Below are 10,365 nucleotides of genomic sequence, written 5' to 3'. Positions count from 1 at the left end.
TCACCTGACACGTGAAAGCACGATACTTTGTTTCCAAAACATCTGATGCACAAATGTAATCTTTGATTAGATTTTTCCAGTGTTAGAGCGTTTCCCGAAGAAGCATGGGTCTCAGGCCATAAGTGAAGAAGGCCTCAAACGTTTGTTAAATGTTGGTTTACCTAAGGAAGCAGTTGTACTAGCCCATATATGAAGAAGGGTTAACCAGTTAATGCCTTGATGCTACTCTCACTAGAACTGTTTGGTACCCTCTTGCCATACCATGTACTTCAGATATTTCAGACTCCTTCTGTACTACTCTTGATTAATTTCTGTAGCTTGCTACACATTCAACAGTCTTATACTCTTACAAAAGTCAAGGTAGGTAAAAACAGAGATTTTCTGAGATTGATTACTTGTTTCAAACCAATGCAACTTAGCCATGTTGCTTGTAATGTTATTAAATGTCCTCAAATGGAGTAATTCTGGATATAATAATTTATGTACATGTAAGAGGTTTTTGTATGTTATAATTTCTGTTCCTCATTATCTTGTTTGTAAAGTGTCCATTTTGATCAGTTCATGTTAAGTAAATAAATACATAAAATCTTGGTCTGGGAGGTGTGTTTGGGGTCATTTTCTCTTCATGTGCCTTAACATTCTCAAACATGTTAGAGTATATGCGCTAAGAGAGCTGACCATACTCCGTGGCGAATACATATCTGTAAAGCAGTGTGCTTCAAAATTATTTCTATATGTCATGAACAATACATGATGATTTTCATATTGTTGCATGTAGTCCTACTCATTAGGGCAAGTGAATGATGAAATAATCTAATAGAATGTGCATATGTTTGATTGTGCCTAGTTAATTGCATCAAATATTATCAAACCATCTAAAATCTTATGCAGTCAAATTACTGGCAATATATGAATGTACTAAAGCTGCGCTGTTTTCTTCCTTTTAGGAAATCAAAGAGAAAGCTGACAGGTATGTCAACAAATACATTTTTTAATAAAGACCTTCATCTACAATAACTACATGCAGTTTTTCTGGAATGTAATTCTATATTTTTTATTCAACATATAGATATGAATACTAGCTTTATTTAGCTGTTAAATAGGTCTTAAATGTTTTAAAACATCTCCAGAGTTAAAATTCCAGCAAACTAACCATTGACCCTCCTCCTAAGGAAGACTTTTCAGAGAAAAAAGTGCTTGGAGTACACCATAAACAATTGTTAAGGCTGATTTTTGTAGCTACAGATGATATATAGACAAGCATTCTTTTGTTTTCCATATTGATTTGTTCCTTGCATCTACTTTGCAGTTACTGGATAAGTAAGAGGAGAACAAACATATTTTCTTCTGTCTTGGATTAAATTGCTTAATATAACTTGACTGATCATATTCTTGTATCATTTGTAGTAAATTAATTTACTTCACTTCTGGCTCTGCATTTCTCATGACAGTCTCTTCTCAAACATAATAATTCCCAATGCACATCCAAGCTAGAGACTGTATTTCCCTATACAGCAAGAGTCAAACAATGAGTTTTAGAGGTATTTTAATGTAGTCTTTCAGAATTAACACAAATTATAGATAACACCTTAGTTTTGCTATCTGCTTGTCTAATTATTATGCCTGTCATTAGAGTTAGTGGTATAAATGAAAATATTATTTCTGGAATGGAAATGATGTAGCTACATATAATCTGACCCTGATTTTAAGGATGTCCCTGATTTTGGCTCAGAACTTTGCCCTGCCCCTCCTAATTCCTCATAGAACTGGAAATGTGGGGGAAAGCTGATGGATTACTCTTAATAAACGATGAAAAAGACTTCTTTTACTTCAGAAAATGCATGTTAATTTAGATTATCTTATTCCACCCCCTACACCAACTTAGTAATAGGTGCCAAACCTAACCTCAATGATGCCCCTTCCCCCAAAACTCGGCTTACACCCTAACATCATTAAAACCTTCCAGTAACACTGCCATTAGTCATACAAATATTAAGCTAGTGTTATGGGGCTTTTGGTTTTAATAATGGGAGAGGAAATAGTTTTCCTCTCTTGATATTAATGTTTTTATTTTTTTTTCTCTGTTGAGCATGATTGAGCTTATTTTGTCAGCATTTTATATTCAACATTAGGGCAGTTTGGGCATATACCATATATGTGTGTGTGTATATATATATATATATATATATATATATATATATATATATATATATATATATATATAGGTCTACTTCAGAATGTCGACCGTTCAAAATGCTGACTTTCATATGCCTGACACCATATGATTGACATTCCGAAAGACCGACATCCTGAAATAGCACCATTTACCTACCTGTAAACACAGTAAAACTGTGTTATGCAGGGAGGCAAGCCGCCCTGCACCCCCATACCCCCTGCAACTTAAATATTCTCACTCTGAGATCGCACTACAGTGCAGGAAAGGGGAATCTCCCAGTCCCACACTGTAGCGGGATCTCCGCTATCATTTGTCGGCCTTTCAAATGTTCGATCATATGGTGTCGGCCATATGAGTTTCGAACATTTGAAAGTTCGAACAAATGAAGGGCTCCCATATATATATATATATTTATATATATGAGTATAATACTTTTCATAACATTCATTGCCTTTTCACCTAATCACAAATGACTGAAAACATTCATTTCAAATGTATTTCATGAAAAACACTTTTCATTGAGTCACATTTCACAGAAAATTTCACATATAGCAAATAGTCCTCCAAATGTTTTTTTTTTTTTTTTTTTTGCAGGGAGCAAGCCCCCCTGCACCCCCATGGGGAGATTTGTCCTAACCTCCCTTACTTAAATATACTAAATCTATAACCACACAGCTGTGGAGAAAAGAGGAAATGCAACACACAGTGAACCACTGTTGGTGCACAAACACCATTCATAACTTTTTAATCAAAGCACTCCTAAGCCAATCCCCTACAGATCTAAATTAAAAATAGCATTATCAAACTCGTATCACACCTCGCCATCCTTGGCTGGTTAACAATACTTTCCCACGAGACCCAGTCATTGCCTCAGATTTACTCTCATCCATCCTTCTTGATCCAAAAAACTAATTCTTTCCAGTAATAATCAGGCTTTTCAATCAGAAACAAATAATTACCTTGCCAAACAACTAAAATGTTTGATATAACTTTGTGATGAAGCATGGCAGAAATGGAAAGAGAACCGTACATCTGACACATGCAACCATTTCACCACCCTTCACAACCTTACAAGACAAGCCATCAAATGGCATAAAATCAAATGCCTCACCACACAACAGCTGTCACTTTGTAAGTCCTATAAACAATTTTGGCATGAGGTCATCCTTATGCCTCACCACACAACAGCTGTCACTTTGTAAGTCCCATAAACAATTTTGGCATGAGGTCATCCTTTTTAAAGGCTGAAAACATCTGTGATGTAACACAACTCAAAAGATCACTCATTGCAACCGAACCCATCTGTCTACAGCTGATTTCCAAAATTAATTCAGCAACCTTCTCAGAATCCCAACCCCTCCCCCAACTTCAATATTGTCTCCCTGATTTTATCTCCCACACTTCTACTTTGAACAACTCTAACTGAAAGAGGTAAGACACCTTCCAGTGCAAATTCACCTTGATACCCCTACTGGCTCTGACAACTTTGTACCCTTGTTCCTATACAAGTGCAAAGATGTTATTGTCATTCCACTTCAACACAACTGCAGTTTACTAAACCTCAGAAATCATGCCCAGTATATGGAAATATGTGCTATTAAGACCCATTCTTAAGGCAACTAGAACCCACTAAATTATCACATATTCAAACTCTTACAATTTTACCAACCTAATGCAGACTGCAGATTGCTAAAAAAACTCATATATTAGCAATTATCTCCATACTTACAACAGTATCACCTCATGTCACATAAGATGGATTTTTGTCTGCATGACTCTCAATGAAATCTTGATTAATATGTATAGGGGTCCTCAGAGGGGTTCTCTTCATGTCAGGCAACTGACCTCATATTACACTCTACTGTTCCCTATCACTTATGAGAACTGGTTATCAGCAAACGGGCATTAGCCAGGCTTAAAGATTGAAAGATTGCTTCTCCTTCAGATCTTTTAATGTAAAAAATCTGTTCCTCCACATCTGCACAATTATCTATTGACAGTGGAGTGTCACAGGGCACCATTGTGACTCCACTTCTTTTCTCAAATTTTAGAAAAAAAAAATTCTCTTTGATCTGCCCCACTTCCCCTTTAATCTGTATGCAGATAATGCGGTCATGTTTAGACCCAGGAACATCCACTCTGTCTTCCAAAGGCAATGCCAAGATAATCTTTTTTGCACTCATCTCTTTGGCCACCTGCTAAAAATCATATGCTTAGCCCAAACAAAACCAAGTGGTAGACTTTTGGTATGCAACAGGAACTTTCAAAAAACTATACAACATTAGATATCAAATACCAACAGAACCTCCCACTGAGACTACTTCTGGCTTCAAATATCTTACAGTATGACTAGATAAGGCACTTAATTTCCATCTTTATATTGAGAAAACCAGATACAAAATAATCCACCTATTATTCTGAGCTTGCAAAATCTCTCATTTGCTTTCCCCACCAGCAAAGGCTGGCAAAGGTAAAATAGTGCTTTTGGCCTAGCTGGAATGTGGTTTACCTCTTATGTCACCTTCAAGAGGAACTCTTCATCCCTTCAAACTTTAGCCAACAAAAGCCTGTTGCTTCATAACCAATTCACTTAGGCAGGAAAGCCACTGCCTTATACTCAAAAAAGTCTAAATGGATGTCAGCTAAACAGATCACTTGTTACTCACTTCTTTAATATTTTGACTGTTTATCAAGATACTGTCACATCCTTCTCAACCATACCTATGCCTGTGTCCCTCTCCTACAAACTGCTTAACTACTCCTAACTTGATCCAGGACTACAAACTCCCAAAACAAACCATCACTGTACTTAACACAGGTTCTGTCTTATCTCCAAAAACTTTGGCAAAGACTCCTATATCCTATTTAAAGTGCATTGGTCATGCTCTTGTTTTACTGTTCTGAAGAAAGTGTAAGTAACAAACTTTGGAATAGGCTATAACCACCCCCTTACCATATACAGTAAAAAATTACAGTTTTTTTACTGCAGAAAGCATGTTTTTTTTGCATTTTATTTTGTTGATAAACATGGCCCTCTAGATTTGTATTCTCAGAGATGAAAATCCCTACCAAAGTCACCATGTCTCATTTCCTAAATTAATGCATAGGTTACTGTAAGTTCATTATAAATGTATCAGTAGTAGGTTTTTCACAGAAAGACAAGCTGTCAATTAATTGCAGATGGAACATCTCAAGTTGAAAAGTAGTACTTGATTATGTAGTACTCAAACCACAATGTAAGTAAGCATCTCCTCCTCTAAATAGGCAAGTTGTATTTGTTTAGCCACGGTGCTGTGCTACCATATGTAAATCATTACCCAGTACATACAATGACATCATTTTGTGAATGGGGTTATAGAAAAAAAATAAATGAACAGTGAAACTAAATATATCAAAAAACAATAATTTTTTTGCAAACTCATTTGCAACTATAACATGTAGAATAGAACACAAAATGAAATTAGTTGTAAAGCAAATATGCTCCTGAAAGTGACAAATACACTTAAAAAACCTCTTCACCTATATTAAGTTTAGTCCCCAATTCAAAATTGACTTGTTTGAACAAAGCTAATGTCAATGTCTTACCTCAGACCAAATCTCTGAATTCTTAGCATCTTAGTAGGTCTCTCGATACAAATTCTCTCTTTACTCACTGGCTTATCCATAGCCTGGAACCTGTAGATGCAATGAGGATGCACTATTTATAATGTTTTATTCTGCTGTAAATATACATTTTCTGTTGTTTTTACAGTCCACCAAATGTATTAAATATGTAATGTTTTATTGTTTTGCATAATATTATTCTTATTGATTTTAGATTGACTTCACATTGTAAAGTGTAATTTTTGTTGGTTCAATGCAGCCCCAAGCTGGACCTAAAATTGACCAGTGCCTTAACCTAATAAACCAATGTAAATAAATGGGTCTACTTCAGTAGACTGAACTTTTACTTACCTGACACTCACTTGCCCTAGACGAAAGCATCGACAACAACAGAAGACCGACATCTGGAACACCGACCCTGCACGCCAGGTAAGTAACTGCTTGGCCATCCCAAAAAAAAAACTATTAACAAGACTAAACTAAACCCACCCACACCCCCCTAACTAAATATATTAACTCCGAGATCGCACTACTGCGAGGCATAAGGGGCAAAGTTCAACAGGATGGCCAAATGGTTACTTACCTCGCGTGCGGCGTCAGTGTTCTGGATGTTGATCTTCTGAAGTTGTCAGTGCTTTCATCTGGGAAACATCTGTGTCAGGTAAGTAAAAGTTCAGTTTACTGAAGTAGACCCAAATAAATACATATATAACAAAGCAGTTTTAGTAGGCAGCTGAACAGACTCCAAATAGCAAAATAGAAATAATTCAAAAAGAGAAGCCAAAAGTCTGACCATTTAAAAACTCACAATATATTTTAGTACAAAAACAAACAGCGGTAGCAAATCTTTCAAACCATTGAGAGTCTTTTTCAATGCATAATAAAATTAACCAATTAATTAAGCACAGGTGTTTTCTATAAAGTGCCAGTCTATCACAATAACATTTTAAGTCACATGATTTATCAACTTAAAAACAGTGGTCTACATATAATAAAATTAAATATACATACTACAAAAAACATATATTCTATACTTAGAACAGTTAGTACAGCAACACAGGAATCAGATGCTACTTTTACTACTAATTTGTCCTTACAATGGAATAAGATTACTGCATCAGCTAGAATTGGTGAAGCGGTCAATGATTTAAACTGCTTCAATAATGTACTTGAAGGATGAAGTGTTAAATGTCAGTTGCAGAAGCCATTGGATGGAATGACCAACCTCAAAAAGAGACTCTTGTTTTTTAGAAACAAGATTCCAATTATAAATTCCACTACAGAAAAGGCAGCCTTCACGGGGTCAGAGCTAGACGAGGAAGATGAACTGCAGAGTCATATCCACTACAGACACAGAACTACCAACAGGGACCACCAAATTCCATGCAGGAAGGACCCATCACATGAAACAAAACCCAACAGAAATGAACAATATAGGGACGACTGTTGTTTATCTTTCCAGCTGTTCTTTTAGGAAAGAAGAGCTGTTACGTTTGGATAAAGGCCTATCTTTTATTCCCTCTGCTGAGGGGAATATTAATGATGCTCTTACAGAACTGAGACTTCTTGTCTGCAATTCAAATCTTAAATTATTATATAAAAGTGATTCTTCATTTACTATTATTGATAGACTAAAATGTGATAGTACCTTTGTTCCTGTGAATACAGCAGCTCAGGCTTTTTGCAACATTTGTGAAAGTGAGATTTATAATATATTTTTGTCATACTAAGAATAAAAACAAATATTATAATTTTAGTTGTGAAGAGAGATAGGCATTGCATGGGTTGATGAAAATGGAGGATGCTATCATCAAACAAGCTGACTAAGGTGGTAAAACTGTAATTATGGATACTAGAAAATATATAGATTGGATGTATTTAATATTGAATGATTCTGCTACATTTAAGAAAATAGATGTCAGTGTTAAAAATGACATATTATACAATGCCCCCCCCAATAATATTCCAAAACATGCACACTGATTGGCCAGCATGCCCATTGTAAATCCCACAATATACCAACAGAAAAAGGTTCAGTCGCCCAGACATTTTTCCATTGGTATAAAGTGTCCAAAACCTTTTTTTTTTAATAAAAAAAAAAAAAAAAAAACCAGAGCAACGGAGACTTTCCTTTCTCCATTGCTTCCGTTTCAAAGCATTGATGTACTAGGTATGTGTAGGAATGCAAGTCCTATACGCATACACAGTACATCAACACAAGGAAGCAGTATACCACCACCAGTGGAAGAACAGTAATGCACCATTATACCAAGACATTATTTAAGAAAAGTTAAGTTTTTTTTTCTCAAATAATGTCATTGTATAATAGCAATAACCGACTCCGTGGTTGTGGTATATTGAAATTCATTCACAGTTGGTTTTATTTAATCACTCAGGCTTCACCCTCATGATTAAACCATGCCAACCTTGGGTAAATCTTCATTATACAACGACCCCCCATTAATATTCAAAAACGTGCACGCTGATTGGTCAGCGTGCACGTTGTAAATCCGTGTTATAGTAATGGAAAAAGGTCCAGTCGCCCAGGCTTTTTCCATTACTATAACTCACAGCAACACTGTCCTGCTATGTTAAATGAGTTTAACATAGCGAGACAGCTTTAAAAAAAGCAACAGAGATTCTCCGTTGCTTTTTTTAATGCTGTCTCGCTATGTTAAACCCATTTAACATAGCAAAACAGTTTGTAAAAAGCACCGGAGATCTTGCGTTCTCCGTTGCTTTTTTCAAAACTGTCTCGCTATGTTAAATGGGTTTAACATAGCGAGACAGCTTTAGAATAAGCAATGGAGATTCCCTGTTGTTTTTTTTGAAGCTGTCTCGCTATGTTAAACCCATTTAACATAGTGAAACAGTTTGTAAAAAGCAACGGAGATCTTGCTTTCTCCGTTGCTTTTTTCAAAACTGTCTTGCTATGTTAAATGGGTTTAACATAGCAAGACAGCTTTAAAATAAGCAATGGAGATTCTCCGTTGGTTTTTTTAAAGCTGTCTCACTGTGTTAAACCCATTTAACATAGTGAAACAGTTTGTAAAAAGCAACGGAGATCTTGCTTTCTCCGTTTTTTCAAAATCTGCTATGTTAAATGGTTTAATATAGCGAGACAGCTTTAAAATAAGCAACGGAGATTATCTGTTGCTTTTTTTAAAGCTGTCTCGCTATGTTAAACCCATTTAACATAGAGAAACAGTTTGTAAAAAGCAATGGAGATCTTGCTTTCTCCATTGCTTTTGCCCACAGCTCTGATGTACAGCGTAGGCATACGCATGTGCAGTACATCAGAACTGCCTCAGAATACCAGACAGCTGCGGAAGGGCAGCAAGGAGGCATTATACAATGCCATTATTTAAGAAAAGTAATTATTTTTTTTCTTAAATAATGTCATTGTATAATAGCAATAACCCACTTCTGAGTGTGGGTAATGCTTAATTTACCCATGGTTGGCTTTGTTTGACCACTCAGGCTTCGCCCTCATGACCAAACCACACCAACCATGGGTAAATTCAGCATTACCCACACCCAGGCATGGGTTATTGCTATAATATACCACACCACAGAGTTGGTTATTTTTTAAATATATAGAATAAAATCATTCTTGTATGATCTATTGATGGAGTCATCTATCTCTTCCCAGTTGTTGTATAACTATATTTATGTTGCTGACCCTGTCACCCCAGCTATCTCTGGATTACCTAAGATCCATAAAAACTTAGATACACCACCCAAGAGATCAATAGTCTCTGGCAGTCAGTGGGTGGCCACTACTATATCTAAATATTTGGAAGAATAACTTCATGGTTTATTAACACATAGTAAACGTTTTATAAAAGACACAAATGATTTTCTTAAGGAGCTGTATAGTTGGTCTCACATAAATGAAATATCTAATATTATGATGGTTACAATGAATATAAAATCTTTATTTACTGTCATTCCCAATGATTTTGACATAGAGTTTGTACGAGAATTTATGGGCCAATATAACGACTTTTCTATCAAAAAAATTGAAATGTATTGCTCTATGTTAGACGTAGTTTTGAACGGTAATATTTATGTTTAATGATGATCTCTTCCATCAGGGATTAGTTGTGGCTATGGACATAACTGTTGCTAATAGCTATCCTAATTTAGTTCTTGCTAGATTGGAAGAAATGTATGTATTTGTTAACAGTTCTTTATATTTAAATGACAATCTAGTATTTTATAAGCAATTTGTGGATATCTTCCTTATGTGGACTGGTGGTCATGACACACTTAATCAGTTTGTTTTTTATTTACAAAATCCTACATAATTTTTGTTTTTTGATGTTAATACCTCTTTTGAGAAGATTTAATTTCTTGATTTTACTATTATTTTTAGGAATGGACATTTTGATACACAGATTCATAGGAAGAATATTCAATATACTCGATAACTCCACTTTAATAGTATGCATCCCAAATATATGCATAATAGTGTTGTTCAGAGTCAGTTTCTGAGGGCTAGCAGATTAAATACTACAAGAATTTTTTTTTACAGGAAACAGAGAGCATAACTATAGATTTCCTTAATAGAGGTGATAACATGG

The sequence above is a fragment of the Protopterus annectens genome, chromosome 10.part0, assembly GCF_019279795.1.
Source record: "Protopterus annectens isolate FY-2018-M chromosome 10.part0, PAN1.0, whole genome shotgun sequence".
In the NCBI taxonomy this organism is placed as follows: Eukaryota; Metazoa; Chordata; order Ceratodontiformes; family Protopteridae; genus Protopterus; species Protopterus annectens.
The sequence above is the reverse complement of the archived record's forward strand: the minus strand, read 5'-3'. Positions refer to the sequence as shown.